The sequence below is a fragment of the Culex quinquefasciatus genome, chromosome 1, assembly GCF_015732765.1.
Source record: "Culex quinquefasciatus strain JHB chromosome 1, VPISU_Cqui_1.0_pri_paternal, whole genome shotgun sequence".
Classification (NCBI taxonomy): domain Eukaryota; kingdom Metazoa; phylum Arthropoda; class Insecta; order Diptera; family Culicidae; genus Culex; species Culex quinquefasciatus.
Genome location: NC_051861.1, coordinates 43,598,174 through 43,621,359, shown reverse-complemented (window position 1 = coordinate 43,621,359; position 23,186 = coordinate 43,598,174). Strand labels below are relative to the sequence as shown.

General features: G+C 33.9%; 1 protein-coding gene across 4 annotated transcripts in view; it reads right to left on the bottom strand.

Moving 5' to 3' along the window:
- Nucleotides 1–23,186, bottom strand: part of LOC6033710 (serine-rich adhesin for platelets) — a 44,682-nt gene that overhangs the window by 16,469 nt on the left and 5,027 nt on the right. For 3 of the 4 annotated variants that reach the window (XM_038249200.1, XM_038249204.1, XM_038249201.1), the window contains exon 2: nucleotides 15,435–16,417. The gene's annotated coding sequence lies outside the window, so the exon portion shown is untranslated. Of the gene's footprint in view, nucleotides 1–15,434; nucleotides 16,418–16,638; nucleotides 16,818–23,186 lie in introns of those variants that run through there. The other variant, XM_038249202.1, reaches the window with a different exon arrangement.

Here is a 23,186-nt window from a genome sequence, read left to right as displayed (position 1 = left end):
TCTACCCCTCCAAATAAAATTCGATGTTTGACGTGTTTTAGAATTTTAGACGGTTTATTTTATGGAACATTGTATGGGTCTCGTCCACGTTTTTTGTTGATTCACTTGCTAAATTCACGTTTTCCACGATAAATTCTTCTAAATCAAAATCACTATGTAACCGATTGTCGTTAGATTACTCAAAATATGAACTTCTTCTATGGGCTTTTGTATACCTCGTTTTGAAGCTACAGAACAACATGCGTAGTTTTTCCTGTGGTTTTTCTCTGAATTGATCATGTGATGGTTCTGCAATGTTGTAATTCTTACAAATATACTCGAAAGTAGTTCTCACGTTTTCAGAATAGTGCTTCGTTACATCGTACAGGTACACTACGTTATTGTTATCCATACTTTCAAAAGAACACAACAACGAACTGGTGTGAATATTCGAAGAATGGTTTCTATAAAATACTTAGAATAGGAATTTCTAATTTTATTAAATGTACCTAAGTACCAACAAAGTCATGAATATCAAATAAATTTCAAAACATACATAGCAGGTACGTCATTTCTGCCTCCGCAGGTAAATAATGTGATTTTAACCAAGCGTATACGCGAAATCATTAATTTTCTTGCATGAATCAAAATGTTCAAAATGGCATAACTCAAAAAGTGCACATAAGTGCACTTTGAAAATTTGAGACAAGTTAGGACATGGTTCAAATTTTAAGCTGCAAAATTTTCAGATCGCACAAATGCACACAAAAAAAAGTACTCCATTAACAAAGTTGAAAAAAACTAAATTTTGAATAAAAATCCATCTTTTTTGATTTTTATTATTTTTTTAGCTTGTAAAAATGTGTTTTGTAAAATGTTATTGAAAAGTTTAATCAATTACCTTTCTGAATATATATAATAGGGTGTTTCATTCAAACAAAAAAGTTCTCAAAATCAGGCAAACCGAGGTTCCCCTTGTAGAGGATGTCCATAGGGACTCTCATGCCAAATATCAGCCCATTTGATTGAGAATTGGCCTGTCCCCAGCGGTTTAAAGTTTAAATGTAAATTACTATGGAATTTTTATGCTTTTCGTTCAATCGTTCCTACAGGTCTAGGGACAACATGGATTCACTCGGAATAAAGACAGGTGTGTAGGGGATGGTCGAATAAACAAATTCCAGAAGGAATTAGGTTTGTCCATTCTGTCCCCAAGGTGCGCATTGGATCGACGTCCGGTGTCTCCAGAATCAACGATTCACCCTTCAAATGTACGCATTGTCCTTAGTATGCTATGACGACTAGGTGAAAATTACGACGCCCCATGTCAGACGTTGAACACGTGGAGAAGCATCGATTGCATTATTTTTACAAAATCATCATGTTACATTATTTAGAATAGTTCAAATTGTTACAGGAACATCAATAATTGTAATTTTATTACTTTAAAGAATGTTTCTGAGCCAAAACTTGAGTGTATGCTCTGCCATATATTATATAATGATGCAGGAAAAAATACATAAACAGCTACACAGTACAACTATAAAAAATAATCATTTTTTTTGTCAAAAAAACATGTTTTTTCTTACCATTTTCGCCTTTGAAGGTCTGCAATTCAGTGAACATTGAACCTACAACTTTCAAAGTCCGGATTTTTCTTAGTTAGAATGTTTATTTTCGAAAAAAAAAATACCAAAAAAATAATGATTTTTTGATTTATGGCCGCCTGAAACCCCATAGTGTATTGGTATCACACATTATGGTGTTTGATACTGGACATGAAAAGTTGCATTTGCAATTTCCGTCCCCTTAGTTCGATAGGACGTTGATATTATGTCTTGAAACATTTCAAATCAAACAGCCTGTTTCAGGGCCACGAAATTGATCACAAAAGAGTTGTCTTGTGTAATTATAAGGGAATGATGGGGAAATTTGGAACGGACAATGTAATCGAAAATTTCAACATCCATCTTGCAAAGTTCTTTGTCATACTGGTCATGTGTAACATAACCACCTGCACTCGGCTCGGCTTTTTAACATTCAATTTATGTCCACGCAAAACCGAGATATTTGCATTTTAGTGAAAAGAAAGTGACGAATTTTCAAAATTCTTAGTATATAAGCGTTTTTAGCATTACACATTGGCTACTATGATTACAATCGGGAATGCATATATTTTGGATATTTTTATTTTGCTCGCTCAAAACGATTTCTAATCTAATCTAATCAGACCCTAGCGCAGCCAATCTTTCGAAGGGATCATGGAGAGTAGTGCCTTAGGTTAGATGACGCCTAGCACTCTTCTTGTCATTTATTAACATTTGTAGTGCGCCATTGCATTAGAATGCATTGAAACATCACAAGCGTTAAGGCAGCCAGGCCTACTGCGTAAAGCCGTATCGCAGAGATGGCTCGTAATTGGGTTGAGTTTGAGCACTGACTGTTCGAACAACAACACAATTCTGAATCGACAGGGGAGGAAGAAGCGTGGGGACACACCACCATACGCTCCGAGATTTTTGGTTGTATTCGTTGGGAGCACCATGCTAAGACGGTTTGGTACTCCGGGACCCTCTGGGATGGGACATTGTATTTCCACGAATGCCCTGGACACTATTTGCCGTGGTTATAGCGCCACAACTCGCTCTCTGTAACAGTATTCCTAATTCCAGTCCACGGGAATGCATATATTTTGGATATTTTTATTTTGCTCGCTCAAAACGATATTTGTTGATAACATTTCTTGAAAAAACATGAGATTTTCTCACAATATGATGTAAACGACAAATAATCATAAACCAAAATTATTTTTGTTAAAGTTCATATCTCCAAACTTTGAACGTGATTTTTTTTGCATGTACATTCGAATGAAAAAAAAATCATTTATAAAAATATATATTTTTTCAAAAATAGTTACCCATTAGAGCATTATTTGTTCATATCGAGAAGATCATAGAACAGTACTTATAAATATGTCGTTTACGTCACATTGTGAGAAAACCTTATGTTTTTTTTTTCATAAAATGTTATTAACAAATATCGTTTTGAGCGAGGTAAATAAAAATATCTAAATTATATGTCTTCCCGTTAGAAAACATAGTAGCCCATGATTTTTGCTAAAAACGCTTCTATACTAAGAATTTTGAAAATTCGCCACTTCTTGTTCACTAAAATGCAAATATCTTGGCCTTGCATGGACATAAATTGAATGTTAAAAAGGTGCAGGTGGTTATGTTACACATGACCAGTATGACAAAGAACTTTGCAAGATGGATGTTGAAATTTTCGATTACATTGTCCGTTCCAAATTTCCCCATCATTCTCTTATAATTACACAAGACAACTCTTTTGAGATCAATTTCGTGGCCCTGAAACAGGCTGTTTGATTTGAAATGTTTTAAGACATAATATCAACGTCCTATCGAACTAAGGGGACGGAAATTGCAAGTGAAGCTGAAATAGAAAAAAAAATCTCCGTAAAATTTTCTATAAGCATTTCTGAAAAATACTCGAAAAATGCACTTTTTTCATTGAAGCTCCGCACGCGGGTTGTAAACCATTTTTGAGATTTTGTTGTTGTATGGAAACATTGTTCCTGACATCCTAATCTATCATTCTAGGGGTTAGTACCAAAGATTTCACCGCTTTTCATTTTTTTTGGTACATATAAAAATAATATCTGGCCAAAATTTGAGCACTCTAAATTATCGGGAGGTGGGGCAAATCGGGACACAAAGTTTTATGGTTCAAAAAAGCTTGGGCAAAATTCAATTAAATTTAAAATTTCAAAATGCACCTGAAACTTTAATTTTTTAAAGGGTTTAAAAGGATGAAACTAAACATTTTTATAAGTAGTAAAAGTAAATCCGTGGTCCGAGCCGAGATTTGAACCCCGATCTACCGCTTACGAGGCGGAAGCGTTACCGTGGTGGTAGTCAAACATTTTTATGCATGTTTCTATTGTGAAATTGTCTCAGGAACACGAATCTTCTATCTTCTATACTGCCGTTCTACGGATAATTGTCCCATGTTCAAAAAAGGGCAACTGAGAAAAACGCGATTGAAATTTTTTGATCAATTTCTGTGTTTCTACACATAATTGTCCCGTGGGTCCATATTCGCTTGATATGTCCCTAATCACCCCGGTTAACGGTTTATCATCCTTATTTGTAATTCTCTTGCAGGTAAACAGGTAAACAAGATGAAATACTTCGTAAAACTCATGATTTTTGCCTTCCTCACCTTACTGAGGAAAGGCTATAAAATCACTCGGAAAATGTACTTTTTAATTAGACCTCCTAGACCTACCTTCATTTGTACATATCGACTCAGAATCACCAGCTGAGCAAATGTCTGTGTGTTTGGCTGACATGTGTACCAAATCAATGTCACTGGAATATCTCGTCACAGGCTCAACCGATTTTGGCCGGAATGGTTTTATTCGATCCGTCTTAACGTCCCCTAAGTTGCTATTTAAATTCATGCAGTTTTATCATATATTTAAAAAGTTATGTTAAAAAAACTGTTTCATATTAAATTAAAATTATGGTAAAAGGGTGGTTTTTTTCATGAAACCCTCACATGTTATATATTTTTAGAAAGCATATGAGAAGACCTTTTAGGTAATGTAAGAATTTTCAAGATCTGACTTACCTATCTAGAATAACAAGCAGTTTAAAAAATGGTCTGAATTCACATAACCTCAACTGGTCGGGTCTGATCGCCACGAAAAAGCCGTGTAGAGGGATGCCATTTTCCTCAAAGGCTGTGTCTGTATAATCTTGACAAAAAGTCTGTAGGTAGTCTGTTTTTTTTACTCATCACTTATTTTTATTAGGACCTCTTAGGTGCTGCGAACCTTAGGGGAGATCCATAAACATGTGGACACTTTAGGGGGGTTGGAATCACTAAAAATGAGAGGAAGGCACCAACCACCTAAAGGTGGATTAAGTAACGTTTTTTTGATAGAAAATAAATGGTGGGACAATTATGCGTAGAAGTTCAACGATGTGACAAACAGACTTGGTGTTATTTTCAATGATTTTCTGAACAAAGAACTATATTTTATATGTTTTTTTTTTCTGAAAGTATACGTAAATCTAAAAATGATGAAATGTCAGAATCATCCAAAAATGACATGGGACAATTATGCGTAGAACGACAGTATATATATTAAAATTTCGACGGTTTTGTTCGAACGCGAATCAGTTCAATACGGAGCGTCGGATCGGGGTGCTCTTTGTTGCGTTGGGTTCGTATAAGCCCAAGGAAGATTTATATGCTAAAGAATCCAACTTTGGCCACTCCGATTCCGGAGCATCTGCAGATTCTATGGGAAAATTTACGTAAATCAAATTTTGATCGCAGGAGGCTGAATAAGCTAACAAACTAAAAACGTCAAAAACAAAAAAGTCAAGACGAAGTTTGTCGGGTAAGGCTTGTTTGATTTTTATTTGTGTTTGAAAATTGTGCTATTCTTATCACTAAAAAGCCAATAACTCGCTTTAGATTTAATCAATTTGGATTCTTCACCCCGTTTTTTGTTGGGTATTAAAGCCTTTTTAGATGCATTTTGAAATTTTAAATATAATAGAATTTTGCTCAAGCTACAGCCTTTTATAGATTTTTGACGTTTTTGAACCATAAAACTTTGTGTCCCGATTTGCCCCACTTCCCGTTAACCAAGAGGGCTAAAATTTTGGCCAGATGTTAGTTTGATTTGTACAAACAACCCCTGCAAAATTCAGGCAGATTGGAGAGGGTTATGTTTAGCTCGTTGACTCGCTCTCAAGTGAGTTCCAGCCGCAAAAAAGTACAGAAATATCACTTGCCACTGAGAATTTTGGCTCGAGCCGATCTGGCTTGAATCCACTGAGAATTTTGGCTCGAGCCGATCTGGCCTGAATCGAGTCGAGACTCGAGCCAAAATTCTAAGTGGGTTAAGTGGCCATATCTCGATACAAGGTTGCTAGATATTGAGACTTTAAGTTTCATTGGAAAGTTTTTTTTATAATGTACATATCTAACAATTAGTCACGGAACAACGGACATTGTTTTGATAAAAATGACTGACATCTGTGAAAAAATCAGCAGTCGAGTCTATCATTTTTGTTTCCAAGATATGGCCATTTAAAGACAGAAGTTTCTTTTTGAAACATTTACGAGAATCGCAAAACATTGGGGCGGTGTCAAAAAAGAAGGCGAGGTCCAATTTGGCTGAAATTCGGAGTTCTTGCATGGTTAAATAGTGTGAACCGCTCCGCCAAGTTTAAGCATGGTCAGAAAAAGTCGATTTCGAATTTGTACTTTTTTGTGTACAGTTAACCCTCTACAGCCCAATTTTTTTTCGAAAATTTTTATTTTTCCCTTGTTAAGGAGTTCATTTTGAGCAACCTTTGTTCTACGGAAAACTTTACTTCTCTTGTTTTATGTATTTCTTTTTTCTCTTTTAGTATTTTAATTTGCATTTATCTTGTTTAATTTATGTTTGTTTTTGGTAGTATTTGGCCTATTTTATCACCTCCTATCATTACCTTTTGCCTATCTAATTTTTTCATATTTTTATAACCATTTCGGTTATGAAATGGCACCATTATTATTTAAATTGTAAATGAATGCGTAGAGGTATAGTCTGGGACACTAGAAAAATTACTGCATACTTCTTTTTACTTAAAATATAGGAAATGTTAGTGTGGGTCTCGTGGCGCAGGGGTAGTGGCTTCGGCTGCCGATCCCGATGATGTTATGAGACGCGGGTTCGATTCCCGCCTTATCCACTGAGCTTCTATCGGATGGTGAAGTAAAACGTCGGTCCCGTTTTCTCCTGTCTCGTCAGAGGCGCTGGAGCAGAAATCCCACGTTAGAGGAAGGCCATGCCCCGGGGGGCGTAGTGCCAATAGTTTCGTTTTTAGTAAAAAACACAGCCAAAGTTGACCCCTAAAAAAATTATATTTTTAAAAACATTGGCAAAGTCACATAAAACAAGTAAAACTTCGAACCCATAATTTTTCTAAAATTTTAAGAGTTATTCTTTCCAATGCTTTTTAAAGATCAAAAATTGGTAAAAAAAATGATTTTTGGCATTTTTTTTTTTAAATCGAAGCCCGTCTAAAGGCGGGGTTGGGTTGTAGAGGGTTAAGGTGAAATGACTAGGGTTAGTGAAATTTCACGATTTCGCGGACAGCGTGAAATCCGTGAAATCTGGCTTTTTCCGCGAAATTCCGTGAAATTTTATGTTTGTGTGAAACTGTAACCATTTTTCTCAAAATATTTTATCAAACTCAAATAGGAATAAAAATAATCTTAAGAACTACTGTAGAATAAAGTGAGTACAAAAACTCGTTCAAGTTAATGAATTTTGATTTCGTAGACTGTGTGAAATTCTTGAAATTTATCAATTTTCCCTAATAGTTTTTTTTTTTCATATAAGGCTGGTACAACATGGTGTCGATCCAAATCCCAAAATAAAATTCCCTGACTTTTCCCTGACCTCTCCAGACCACCATTTTTTTTTTATTTTCTATTTTTTACTAACATATTGTTTGGAGCGTTTTTATGGTTTAATGCATTTTTCTTTTTGAATATTGGAAATTCATGATATTTAAAAACTTCAATGACTATTTTATTTTATTTTTTTGCTAACGAAGGATTCTGCAAAAACTTAAAAACTTTTTTTTTTAATTTTGTCAATTATTTTTTTCTTAGGCCGATGCAAATATTAAAAAAAGTTTTTGTCCCTCGGCCCTGGCCGAGGTCAAAGGGGGGGGGGGCAAAAAAATAAAAAAATATAAAAATTTCAATAACAAGCCATAGTCTTCACATTCAAATGAAAAAAGTGTTTTAAAATGCATTTTACACTAGTTCAGTTGTTTTGCAATCATTAGTTTTCAAAAAATCCAAGATCTAACAAAAACAAAAATTGTATCAAAAAAAAAAGGTTATGCATCGAAAATTTTCAAAAAATCTTAAGATTTTTTAATAAACCCAAACATGCTAAAAATGATTTTAAACGCAGAAGAATGTATTTTAATTTGATTTCAGCTGGTTGCACTTGAATTTTCATTGAAATTTTGAAGTTTATTGTAAAAATATTTTTTTTGCCCCCTGATTTTTCGGGCCAATTTTGAAGGGGGGGGGGGGGGGTGACAAAAACTTTTAAAAATATTTGTACCAGCCTTATCGAACATCCAAAATGAGCAACCATAAAAATTTCCTATGTTTTATTATTTGGTGATGTCATTTTAAATGTTGCCCTTTACCAAAAATCTAGAGTTTTTTTAATAGGTCTTATAAAAATAGAAAACACAATAGCTTATAGGACCTTTTTAAAAAACAACTCTAGAAATAATTAATAATTAAAATTGTTGCAAATTTCAAATTGCGATTAGTTGATTTCACTTCATTTCCCAAAGAAAATTTAAAGTTAAAAAAAAATCAATTGAAAATTTTAATTAAAGTAAGAAGTTATGTTGAATTTTAAAATTGTTGCCTTTTGCCGAATTTTTAAACGAATTAGGCCGATGCTATTTTTGATTGTGTTTCTATTAAAAAAAAACTAATGGTTTTGGAGACAAAAACATGAAATAAATATGTAATTTTGCAGAACCTTATGAAAGATTAAAAAAAATTAAAAACAAGTTCATGTTTACGGTTTAAAAAAAAAAAGATCTAGGTCTTTTTCAACAATGTTTGTATTTAAAGTAAACGGTTTTCTGGTTATTTGAAGATAACATCTTCTTAGATATACAAAATACAAAATAATATTTTTGCTATAAAATTAAAAAAAAAAGTTTTCTGCCTTGACCAGAGCCTACAGACGATCATTCACAAGATCAATACATTTTATAAGCATAAGCATAAGCATAAGCATAAGCATAAGCATAGGTGCCCACCCGCAGTTGCTACTCCGTTATTGACCAGGACCTCCAGAAGTTACATCCACGAGCCGTGGAAGATGAGTGGGTGCTATCTTTCCTCGCTTCGCAACTTCTCAAAGGCCCCTATCATGCTGATCAATACCGGCGCCGGCCACGACCAGTGGTAGAGTCACGGGGAAGTGGATGGGAATGTTAGTCCGATACTTGAGTGATAGAGACCGCCCAATCGACTGCTTCTCCGACAAAGTATCACATGAGTTTTGAGGGGGTTAGTAGATGGGTATGAGGTCAGGATTCACGAGTGGCAGTGATGTGACCATGAGCATTTTGTTTATCGGTTGAAAATTTTAAATCTTAGGCAGCCGGCTGCGGAAAGATAAATAATTGATTATTTAAAAAAGCTTTTTAATCGAACGCGTGCCAACCGAGCAGTAGTGCTATGGGCTGGACTTATCAGTATATTTTTACTGTTTGTACAATTTAGATTACGCGAGTAAATTTCAAAATTAATAAATAAAATCGGTAGTTTGATGAGTTAATAAATTGTTACGATCAACGAATATAAACGAAAAAAAAAAACAGGACAACACGATTGTAATGAAATTAAAACAATAACTTAAACGAACTAAACCGGCGGCGTGCCTTCCAATCAACGATGATAGAAGAAGGACTTATGAAAAATAAAATATCAAGTAAAAGGGCTTCGAAAAACACGTTGCAGAGTAACCGCGAGGTCCCGCTACTCACAATCGAGTCAAAAAATCCAAAAACGCGTGCTAATGGTCTATCCTAAATGTCAGCGTGTCTCTCGATAAACGATTCTATAGAAATGAGTTTTTCACCGGAAAATTTAACAAATTATTTGGGTTGTATCCATCTACTGGTACAGTTGACAGACTAACGAAACGACAGCAAAATGATCAAGAACGCGTGTACTGAATTCTTAAATAATGACCCTATAACGATTTTTTTCAATAAGATTTGGATTTATCGACCGATTCTGTAGATTTTACGCGGTTTTAAATATTTATTGGGCTAAATATGAAAAAAAGAACAGATAAACTCATTCACACACTCATACACCCATGAACTAATTTACTTTTGTATACCTCAACATTATAGCGAGCAAGATTTTTAAATTCGACTTGAAATTATAATGAAAATATAATGAAAACAGCCATACACACACCCACACACACACAAACACACACACACACACACTCGTTTCCATCTCTCCATCAAAAACTTAACCACGTGCATTCCGCTCTCACCAACACTGACACAAGGACGAAACACACAAAATAAAACAGAACGCTCTCACCCGAATCACAGCTTTGCACACAGTCGCCTCGCGATCGCTGCCGCTGCTCCCCACTGAGCGACAGGTTGGCGTAGAATCGTCATCCAACACCTCTCACCAGATGCCGCAAGCGCAAAGCTGCCATCGCAAACACCTCTCACTCGGCAACTTACTAATGCAGCCATAACCCCAAACAAATCTCTTCACCTCGAAGAGCACAGACCTTTTCACTTCTTTTTAATCCCACCCATGCAGCACCACCCACTTGACTTCTTGACGGACCGAAAATAAAACCAAAATAATAACTTCCATGATTTTCGGATGAATTCTGAAAATTCCGCCAACCTCGACACCTGTTCACTCGGGTCACACAAGACTTTCTTCTCCGATTCGCTTTTCTGGTAGCTGACTCTATTCTTCCATTCTGTTTTCCTGCTTTTCTGTGCCCCGGCTCAAAGGCTCGATGTCACTAATACCACCAAACACTACCCCGCTCACTGCTAGCCGGAGGGCGCAGCGCCAGCCGAGGCGCCATATTTGCTACGTTCTCATCATAAACAAAACGAAATCAAACAGCAATAAAAAACACTTTCCCTTTAGATTTCTGACGAAAATCCATAGTTTTTCGAAGCATTGCCTATCCACAAATTGCTTCCACAACTAGTTTTCATAAAATAGGCAGATTTTCACACTCGAAATACGCGAATAAAATCGAGTCTAGCGAACGACGAAAAACCGCGTGCACTCGCGTTGATGGCCGGGTTGCCAATCCCACAAGATCAATACATTTTATAAAAATAAAAACAAATAAAAGCTCGAGCTTTTCAAAAAGTCATTATTTATCAAACATAGACATTTGGGTGTTTTGGAATAGATTACAAATTTAAGCTCGATCTGACCACGGGAACTCCTCCTTGTAAGCCCTTGAATGTTGTTTAGGAAAAATATGTAAAATGTAGTTGTTCAATCCCTATGAAATCTCAGATGCTGGATCTTAATTAAAGTTGAAACAACTTTCCGAAGAGACCATAATTTATAAATTCTTGAACTCTCAAATTCCTCCATTCAGGGTTGTTACGGAGAAAGCGAAAAAAAATCCGAAACGAAACTATTGGCACTACGCCCCCCGGGGCATGGCCTTCCTCTAACGTGGGATTTCTGCTCCAGCGCCTCTGACGAGACAGGAGAAACCGGGACCGACGTTTTACTTCACCATCCGATAGAAGCTCAGTGGATAAGGCGGGAATCGAACCCGCGTCTCATAGCATCATCGGGATCGGCAGCCGAAGCCGCTACCCCTGCGCCACGAGACCCACCAATCCGCGCAAAATCCGCGTCATTTTAAGAAAAATAATTTTGCGACAAACATACAAAAGAGTTTCATAATAAATTCAATTTTGTAATCTCAGAAGGCAGAATCAAGAAACGCTGAAAATACCAAAATATAACTAGAGGGAAAGGCAAAACAAACATTTGCGCAAAAAAAACAAGATAAAAAATTTCAACATTTAGAAATTAAGATCTAAAAACTGAATCAAATCTAAATAAAGAAAAATAATAAAATTTTAAAATTGTAATAAATCCTCGATCTTGAGATTTTAAATTTAAGATACAGTTCATACTCGATGATCTTACCAAAGCGTCACTTAGAGAAATCGAAGCAAATTTTCCTACATCTTCTTCTCAAAATTTCTCTAACCGAAAAAATAACTCCAAAAATACTTCAAATTTTATCAAGTTTTCTAAGATGGTAACAAGAATGGCAGCATTCAAGAACCTAAGAATTTAAGAATTTAAGAATTTAATAATTTAAGAATTTATGAATTTAAGAATTTAATAATTTAAGAATTTAAGAATTTAAGAATTTAAGAATTTAAGAATTTAAGAATTTAAGAATTTAAGAATTTAAGAATTTAAGAATTTAAGAATTTAAGAATTTAAGAATTTAAGAATTTAAGAATTTAAGAATTTAAGAATTTAAGAATTTAAGAATTTAAGAATTTAAGAATTTAAGAATTTAAGAATTTAAGAATTTAAGAATTTAAGAATTTAAGAATTTAAGAATTTAAGAATTTAAGAATTTAAGAATTTAAGAATTTAAGAATTTAAGAATTTAAGAATTTAAGAATTTAAGAATTTAAGAATTTAAGAATTTAAGAATTTAAGAATTTAAGAATTTAAGAATTTAAGAATTTAAGAATTTAAGAATTTAAGAATTTAAGAATTTAAGAATTTAAGAATTTAAGAATTTAAGAATTTAAGAATTTAAGAATTTAAGAATTTAAGAATTTAAGAATTTAAGAATTTAAGAATTTAAGAATTTAAGAATTTAAGAATTTAAGAATTTAAGAATTTAAGAATTTAAGAATTTAAGAATTTAAGAATTTAAGAATTTAAGAATTTAAGAATTTAAGAATTTAAGAATTTAAGAATTTAAGAATTTAAGAATTTAAGAATTTAAGAATTTAAGAATTTAAGAATTTAAGAATTTAAGAATTTAAGAATTTAAGAATTTAAGAATTTAAGAATTTAAGAATTTAAGAATTTAAGAATTTAAGAATTTAAGAATTTAAGAATTTAAGAATTTAAGAATTTAAGAATTTAAGAATTTAAGAATTTAAGAATTTAAGAATTTAAGAATTTAAGAATTTAAGAATTTAAGAATTTAAGAATTTAAGAATTTAAGAATTTAAGAATTTAAGAATTTAAGAATTTAAGAATTTAAGAATTTAAGAATTTAAGAATTTAAGAATTTAAGAATTTAAGAATTTAAGAATTTAAGAATTTAAGAATTTAAGAATTTAAGAATTTAAGAATTTAAGAATTTAAGAATTTAAGAATTTAAGAATTTAAGAATTTAAGAATTTAAGAATTTAAGAATTTAAGAATTTAAGAATTTAAGAATTTAAGAATTTAAGAATTTAAGAATTTAAGAATTTAAGAATTTAAGAATTTAAGAATTTAAGAATTTAAGAATTTAAGAATTTAAGAATTTAAGAATTTAAGAATTTAAGAATTTAAGAATTTAAGAATTTAAGAATTTAAGAATTTAAGAATTTAAGAATTTAAGAATTTAAGAATTTAAGAATTTAAGAATTTAAGAATTTAAGAATTTAAGAATTTAAGAATTTAACAATTTAAGAATTTAAGAATTTAAGAATTTAAGAATTTAAGAATTTAAGAATTTAAGAATTTAAGAATTTAAGAATTTGAAAAAATAAGAAATCAACAATTCCAAAATATCAGAAATTCAGAATTTTCAAAATTTAGAATCTTTATTAGAGTTTAACAAAAATGACTTTTTGGCGGGCATTCAGGGGTTTGTTCCGGTGGGCATACTGAGCCCAAATCCCAAATATGAGCTTGATTGGACGTAACAGGAGCTGGCGCTCCGCCCTTCAATTTTAAATGGGATTTAACCCATAAAACAAGATTTTTTTTTTCAAATATGCCACATTTTGAGGCATTTTGACCACTAAAGTGTTTATTTTCAACATCTGTCTGTACCGAGCTCCAGGATGCTCCAAACTTCAATGTTACATATACCAAAAGATGCGCAAGGATTGGCCGGGAATACATTCAAATACATCATCAAGGGCGAATTTTCAAAAAGAAATTAAATTTTGTAGTAATCTTTTTAAGATCATCGAAATTCCCTGACCCAGCTTAAAATTCCCTGACTTTCCCTGACTTTTCCAGGTCTAATAAAATTCCCTGACAATTCCAGGTTTTCCCTGACTTTTCCAGAAATCGACACCATGTACAAATATTTTTAAAAGTTTTTGTCACCCTTCAAAATTGGCACGAAAAATCAGGGGGCAAAAAAAATATTTTCACAATAAACTTCAAAATTTCATTGAAAATTCAAGTGCAACCAGCTGAAATGAAAATTAAAATACATTCTTCTGCGTTTAAAATCATTTTTAGCATGTTTGGGTTTATTAAATAATCTTAAGATTTTTTGAAAATTTTCGATGCAATTTTTTTTTTTCGTTACAATTTTTGTTTTTGTCAGATCTTAGATTTTTTGAAAACTAATGATTGCAAAACAACTGAACTAGTGTAAAATGCATTTTAAACACTTTTTTCATTTATATGTGAAGACTATGGCTTGTTATTTAAATTTTTATATTTTTTTATCTTTTTGCTTCCCCCTTGACCTCGGCCAGGGCCGAGGGACAAAAACTTTTTTAAATATTTGCATCGGCCTAAGACCATAACAAATATTTCAACCATTAAAACTTTTTAAGTAAATTTAACTAGTTATCGATTGAAAAGCTTGCAATTAACCATTAGAAGGATTAATCAGATTTTGATATTTTTTAGGAACTCACAAAATTTAGTAATATTTTCATTCGCTGTAGTAAAACTTTAATACTTTTTTATTTGTAAGGCATAATTTCAAAAGAAATTAAAAGAATCAAGCTTTGTTTTATTCAAAATAAAATTAATAAAAATAAAAATCTTTCAAATTACATTTTAAAAATATTTCAGATTTTTTCTGAGTTCTGTTTAATTTTAACGAAATTTGATTATTTGGGTGGACGATTCTCGTGAAATTATATACATTTAGGTGGATTTTGATATTTAGGTGGAATTTGGGTGAATTATTCTCGTAAAAGTTAAAAATACCACCTTTTTTGTTTTTTTTTTGTGTGTTGATTTTAGATTTAGTTTTTGAAAAAAGAGATGAAAACCTTAAAAAATTATTTCGAATGGGCTAAATGTCGCAGAAAATTCAAACCGTTTTACTCATTTTGGCTGGACAAGATTATTAAATCTTGCTTCGATATGAAATTTAAAAAAATGTAAACTGATAACACGTCGAATATTAAAAAACAGTTCAATAAATGAAAAAACGCATGCCCTACATTTTGCTTCAAAATATAAGTAGATTCAAAATATCCATAAACCAGGTGGACACTCTTTTGAAAATTATTAGATTTTTTTTGTGTCACGTTCAAATTTAGTGAAGATTTTTTTTGTAATTTAAGAATAATGTGTAATCAAGAATAAAAAGTAGTTTCTGTGATTTAAACATAAGATTTTCAGAGTTATTTCAACATTTTTCACGTTCCGCGAAATTTGCGTGAAATGTAGTGTTTTGAAATTGAGGTCCCCGTGAAATTTGCTATTTTTTAGCGTGAAAAATCACTAAGCCTAGAAATGACCCATAAGTAATGTTTAACCTGTTATATCAACAGATCAATTCCTATAACTGAGGCTTGTAACTAGAGAAACAATAATAAAATTTGATGATATTCAATTGTGCAACTTACCTATATCTTCTTGTTCAGGATCAAACTGACGCTCGACTGTTGTTCTCAACAGCTCGAGAACAAACTCCTTGGACAGTGTTTTGTTATCCTTCCGGTAACGGTCACCAAACCATTAATTCATCATCGGAAATTCACATGCAAGTATTCGCTTTCACACTTTAGTAGATGGCGCTGCCGTTTTGCATTTTGTTTCTCCACACACAGTTCCCTTTTCACACTATCGGTTATCTTTATTCTGCGCGCCGCACTCTATCACTGCTATTGCCTGACAATCTGTGTGTATCGCTCAAAATCCGCGCGTGGATATCTTTTTTTTTTTTGTTTTGGCTTCTCTCACTGCACTACACCCGTTCTTTGTTATGACACACAGAAGCTAGGAGGTTTTCTCTTCTGTTTTTTTTTTTCGCGTGTTGATTTTTTTTGTCTTGTTTTGCTCAATCTAGACACAAACGACCAAACACACACACACAAAACACCAAACACTGCTGCTGCTCTTCCGATGCACCACTCTCTCTCACTGCATATTGGTTACATGTGCGCGTGTTTTAACCCTTTTCGTTTCAGTATCGCACGACGACGACGGTATGCAAAATGATGCACTTTTCTCTCTCTTTTATTCTTGCAGCTCTTTTTCTCTCCACTTGTATCTGTGTGGCGTGTGCACTTTTGCTTGTTTTGGTTCTCTGCTCTCTTGTAGTAGTTGCTGTTATTCTTGTGTGTTTTTTTTTTTGCTTCTTGATATCGTTGCTGTTGTTGTGTTGTTTGCGATACTACTATTACACTAAACAATCTCGTGTTGTTTCGCTAACGGTGGATGCTGCTGCTGGCCTCAAAGGAGGAAGTGGGTGACTGCACTGTTGCCCCCTGCTGCTGCTGCCGTCGATTCCGTCGTCTTCACTTGTTTTCTTTATATTTGTTTTTGTTCGGCTATTCCTGACCGTGCGAGTCCGCGAGCTGGATTGACCTGGATTCCACGTCTACGCCTGGAAGAAACAGGAAGCAAAAAAAGAGGAAAAATTAATATCGCGGACCAAGAAATGGTGTGAGTTGTCGTCGCCTTGAATTCCTCACGCGACCATAAAACGCAAAACCCGACCCGTGAAAAGAGATCTCTTTGTTGCGCGACGGGGCAATTTTCAGCGATTATATCACACTTCCTCCACTTGAAATCCCTTCTGGGCGGCGCACTCACTCCCACACCTACCCCGAAACGATGACCCGCGAATGTCCACCCTGACGGTTCCCTCAGCGTAAGCTGCTGTTTTTCTTCAAATTCGGCGGAAAAATGTGTTCACACGCGACGCGAGAAGAAAAAAAAGAAGGAAAAACCCCGCGAGCACGTAATTCCGCTGGTCCGCGCGGTCCGACACGAAGTAATAGAATTTTCCATTTAAATGCTCGGTGGCTCAGTACAGTACTAACCAGCACTCTACTAGTGTACTCTCGTATCAATCGTACCCCTCTCGCTCTCTCCGTTCTCTGAGTTTGATTATTACCGATGAGAGGGTGATACTGGTGAGAGCAGAATATAATTGCGAGACTGTTGTATGTGAAACTAGTTTTGTAGAGTGGAATTCCGTGTGGTGACCGACAGAGATAACCATTCTTTGCGCGCCTTGCTCGACGGTGACGGTGGCCGCCTTGGTTGGTCGCTTGACCTGTTGGGTAGGTCTAGTACCTATAGCTGAGACGAGCGCCTACTCAGCACTGCTGAGAGAAGGGACATGTTTGATCCTTGTTCACTAATTGCACGCTTGTGGAGTGGGCTTGCGAAGTCACTTATACGTGGGTTATTGGGTTGCTCAAAATGTCACATTGCGCTGCGTTTGTCGGCCTTTTCTATGTTTATTGCCAGTTTACCCAAAATAAAATGGCGGGACCGCGGTCGAAGTACAAGAGGTACAAGCAAGAAGTTTAACATTATTTTTATAATACTCTTGATATGCACCTAAGGAAGCAAAATTCAATGATTAATTAAATATATTCCCTTACCTAACCAATCTACCCAACGCGTCTGATCTAAATGCGGCCAATATCATCCGATCTGGTTCAAATGAAACAATTCCGCTGGAATGTGGGGATGGAACAATCGCAAAAAAAAATTTTTTCGCTTGGGAACTTTCTTCAAACGCGAAAGAGAGAGAAGGCGAAACACGCAAAAGAAAATCGCTCCCTCACTTTTCAAAGAAAATCAAGTCGTCGAAGATGTTTTTGGATCTCATGATTCACAGTTTTTCAATTATTTTTTTCTGTTCTGTTCACAAACATTGTTTAACATGTAACATCTACAAGTGTAGTACTGAAATCGGTGTTCTACCGAATAATCCGGATGACGATTTTTACAGATCTGTCGTACGCGAGAGAGGTGAATCATGTTCCCTTTCGATTTCATCTCTTGATAAGCTTCAAAAGATTTTCTTTCGATGGAGATTCATCCACCGCAGCCTGTGAAACTATCAAATTTTCCTGTCCTTCGGAAGAGACAAAACAGCCTTCTTTTCCATACACAAAATATCAGTGCTGAAAGGTAGAAAATTCCAGTACAGTTTTTCCTAAAACAATTTTCCCTAGAAAGTTTTTCAAAAAAAGTTGTTTCTATTGTGAGAATCAACAGATTCGCCCCTTTGTGTTTTGTTAATTTTTCGAGTTTTTAAGAAAAAAAAGTTATTAAAAAACTATTTTATCATTGTGAAACGTTACAGTCAGTGATAATACAGTGATGTTTGCGACCTCAGTGATAAAAACGTTACTTAATCCACCTTTTGGGTGGTTGGTGCCTTCCTCACATTCATAAAGTGAATACACTACACAGCCTCAAATGTGTATACATAACACTTACTTTATCAAAATATCTGAGGTCCGGCCTGAAAAAAGTGTAATAAAAACACTAAAGTACTTATAACTGTCGATAGGGTTGTCAGATTTTCAATGTTTTGGGCTCGTTGGAAAGATCTTTTAAATACCTTTTTAAAAATGTATACCGTAATCTGGGGTTAATCGGGACTACAGTCTGAGTAGGGACAGCAGTTTTTAGAGCACTTAAAGCTTTTAAATTTGGAAATTGATGTACACACTTTGTTGGCCTGACTCTGTTCTAACTGAAACCAACCAGAAAAATCAAAATATTGTGCTCCAACATGGTTAAAACTGCTGTCCCAATTCGCCCCATGTGTCCCGATTGACCCCAGTTTACGGTAGCATAAAACCACCCTTTTTACAATCTTCCGAAGTTTAGCATAACTTGAGTAGTTCGTTTCTAAACTTCACAATATTGACTAGGGTCTGAGACGGATCGAATGAGACCAAAACGGATCAAATCAGTTCCGCCAGTCCGGAGATAATAGTGTGCATATTTTTCGGTGCACGGACTTGCAGACATACACACGCACGCACATTTGATTCTGTCGAATACAAGGTCGAATAAAGAAGTTCATTTTTCGAGTGATTTTATAGCCTTTCCTCATTGAGGTAAGGAAGGCAAAAATTGGTCTAGAAAGCCTTCAGAAGGAGTCCTTTTCAGGTCAAGACTCGTTGAACGATACACCGTAAGTAGCAAGTTGGTTTGACGATGTAGACCTGCCTTCTTAGGGCATCTCCACCGCAGGGACCTAATTGCGTTGCAAAGCTAATTTGGCACCCGCGTCAAGCCCACCGCGGTACTTGTGCGAGAGCTAATTTAGGTTCGAGTTCATCCGTGTTCATCCGAATCTAAACAAAACTCAGGTTAGCTCCGGGATCTACCGGGATCAAATCGTCTGACGGATGGTTTTTTCAAGCAAAACAATGTAATTAGGTCAATGTGAGTTTGTAAACAAAGAGTTTATCCTGCTCACGACAGTAAATGTTTACATTAGGAGTGATGATTGATTTTTCGATTTCAATTCTTCGAGTTTGGAGATATTTTCCCTCCTGTGCTGCAAGTTTACGCATGAAAAATGACTTTTGGCCACCTTTTGGCAATCTGGGGTGATGCAGTTTAGTTTTTGAGGTCAGATTGGGGCTGTGTTTGATTAATTTTGGTCAACGCATTGTCGATCAACTGCTGGACATGCAAGCGACAAGTCATTTGTATTGAATAAAAAGCCAAATTCAAGCAAAACATCTTAAATAAGCCAATACGGATTCGAAAACATGCAATCCTGATCTTAAATTCTGAAATTCTTAAATTCTAAATTCTGAAATTCTGAAATTCTGAAATTCTGAAATTCTGAAATTCTGAAATTCTTAAATTCTTAAATTCTTAAATTCTTAAATTCTTAAATTCTTAAATTCTTAAATTCTTAAATTCTAAAATTCTAAAATTCTAAAATTCTAAAATTCTAAAATTCTAATATTCTAAAATTCTAAAATTCTTAAATTCTTAAATTCTTAAATTTTTAAATTCTTAAATTCTTAAATTCTTAAATTCTTAAATTCTTAAATTCTTAAATTCTTAAATTCTGAAATTCTGAAATTCTTAAATTCTGAAATTCTGAAATTCCGAAATTCTTAAATTCTTAAATTCTTAAATTCTGAAATTCTTAAATTCTTAAATTCTTAAATTCCCCGATTTTTAAATTCTTAATTTCTTAAATTTTCAAATTCCTGGTTTTGAATTCATTTTTTTGTATTTTTGATGAAAATAGTAATTTTTTTTCGTAAATTTTTATTTTCGAATTTCTAAATTCCAGAGTTTTAAGCTTTTGGAATTTCGACTTGTAATTTCTGTTTTTTTTTTTTTATTAATTTTTGAGCTCTTACTTTACTATTAATTAATTAATTAATTACTTTAATATTAAAATTATTATTCAATTCTGCATATTTTTAATTTTGAATTTCCAAATTTGAGATTTTTTATTATTGAGTTTTTCAGTCAGAAAATAGATATTTGTATGATAATTGTCAAGTTTTTTTTCACTCTGGTTTACTTCATTTCGATCCCGTCCGTGTGGATCGAAGGACAGCGCACTGGACACACAATCCAGAGGTTGCTGGTTGGTACTAGCAATAGTGGCCGACATGTCTGCCGACAGCTATAAAGACAACTACTTTTTTTAACCCATTTCGACCATAAAACTATATCTGTCCCTTTAATTTCAAAATTCTGCCGAATCTCAAGGCGGGGATTTTCAATATTATTATATCCTGTACAAGATTATCCATACGTTTGTAATTTTCAGTCGCATTCAAAAAGGAAAATTCCAATTCTTCGATTCTTATTGCAAACAAGCACCGTGCGAAGAAACGTCAAACGCCACTTTTCGTTTTTGTTACTTTTTAGTTGCGTACCATTTAAGAAACATCTTTTCGTTGCCCTTTCCCTGACCATTTTTTACATGGAGTTTTGCGTTCCTTCCAATCTGCGTATTAGCCTTTACGGTACTACTATTCAAAATATTTTTAAATCAAATGAAAAAAAAAAATAATAATAAAAAATGTATTCGTATTTTTATTTTACTCCCTGCCCTATATTTATATTTTAATAAATTATTTAAAAATGTTCAAATCGGTTCAGTTATTTTATAAATTTTGAACATTCATGTTTAATTTTTTTGTGATGGTTTGCTTATATCAAACATAGGTGATTGATTATTTTTTATTTAAAAATACCAAAATAAACATAAATTCCACAATTTTTCAATTGAATAAAGTCGTTTTGAACCAAATAACTCATTTCTTTAATATTTATTAAAATTTGATAATCAAAATAAATGCATCTTCAACCAAAACAAATACAAATAATTCAAAAAATCGCTGAAAAAATTTGCCACCCGCAGCTCGGGGACTTCTCGAGCACCTATCTTGGCTACTCGACGGATCCCCGATGAACTTTTTCTTCGCTGAATGAACTCGAAGGCTAATTTAGCTTTAGCTTTGCTACCCGCGGTGCGAATGTTGGGGTGCAAACATGTCGGGAGCTAATCAGATGAACTCTTTTAAAAATTTGAAAATGATATTTCATAGATGTAAGCAAACAATAAGGACATATAATGCAATTGGAAGCATGTTCTATCATACTAGAACATAGTTTCATTGATTTTTGTCAACTAAACGGCTAAAATTGGAAAATGAATAAATTAGATCCCCGCGGTGGGCTTGATTCAGTAGCCAAATTAGCTCCTAGCGGTGCGGAAACGTGTATTAGCTACGGAGCAAAGCTAAAACTGGGGATCCAACCGATAGGTTTGCCACGCAATTAGATCTCTGCGGTGGAGATGCCCTTAATCTCGACCCAGAATCCCCGGATGTCCCATGAACCGATAAATTATGGACCTTCATGCCCAGATTGTGAAACCAGACCAGATCCTGTACTACAATAATTGAAATTAAAAAGTTATGTATTTAGAATCATAAAAATATGTGTTTGTTTTGGAATTTTTATGGGAGATCTATATTTTCTTTAAAATAAAACTGTATTTTATCTGTATCATGTCTAAGGCTACCAACTGTACGGATTTTTTCCTTACCATACGGATTTTCGACAATCTTCGCGGTTTTTTAACAGGCCGGAATTTTCTCGCATAATAAGGATTTGTACGGAATTTTAACAACTTTTTGTTAACTAGACATTTTTATTTTTATTTAACTGTGAGTTTGATTTAAAAAGGCAGTTTTCCGGGTTTTCCTCAATTCAAACTTGATTATCAATAAGGCTAGAGTTTTGTTTAAGGTCCTATAAACTATTGTCTTTCATATGTTGATAGGACCTTTTAAAAAAATCTCGAATATATCTAGAGTACTTTTTCAAAAGGTCCTATGTGCAAAAACCTCAATCTGAGAAATTTGATGATAAAGTTTAGGTGCACATTTTTAAATCCCATTTAAACACGCTTGGGTATTTTTCGATTCTGAAAACGCCCAAATGGGTCTGGAGTAATGCTTTTCAAGTGTACATTTCGGAATTATATAAAAGACAAGATTACACTTAGTTCTGACGCAATTTGGTTCATACAACCTGTGAGTGCACATAGAACACGTTGCATAGAACAATTTTTGCACATAAGACTTAACGCATTGGACTATATTCATATGGCATTGCGAGAGAAGCCGTTATTTCCCGATGAGCCTACTGTCAGATGGGTGGCGGGTAGGATAATTTACGATGCCAAATTAACCAATGCGCCAATGTAAACAATCATTATTGTTTACTTTGGCGCATAGGATAATTTGACATGGTAAATTATCTTATCCGCCTATCGTGCTGTGAGCGCACATACTACATTTTTTAATCTATCGTTTTTTAAAGTTTTCGGTAAAAATGTTATTTAACGGTTATAAACAAGTGTTTCGATAGCCCCCCCCCCCCCTCCCCCCCCCAGCATACGTCGTTATTCTATTAGCGTATGTGCATAATGATTGAAATATATTTAAAATTGTACATAGGTTGATTTGTTATTGTGGTATGTGCATCATTTTACTGAATGCACATAGGACACTGAGAGGTAAAACGACGTAAATTATTTTGTTTGAAAATTCAAGAGAATGCTCATAGGTTATTTTGCATTTCGCTAATAATTTTAAAAATTAAATACTTAGAAGAAATCGGGTTCGAGGATAGTGTAGTTTCGAATATGCAGAACGTCATGCATTGAATAACTCAGTTTGTTTACTTTTGGCGCATAGGACCTTTTGAAAAAGTACTCTAGATATGAAAAAATCGAAAATTAAACTTTTTTTTTGAAAAATATCAAAATTCATTTGTTTTCATTATACTAAGTACAAACAACACAAAAAAGTCCTAAAAAAGCAAAAAAATATTTTTGGCCGCTCGCT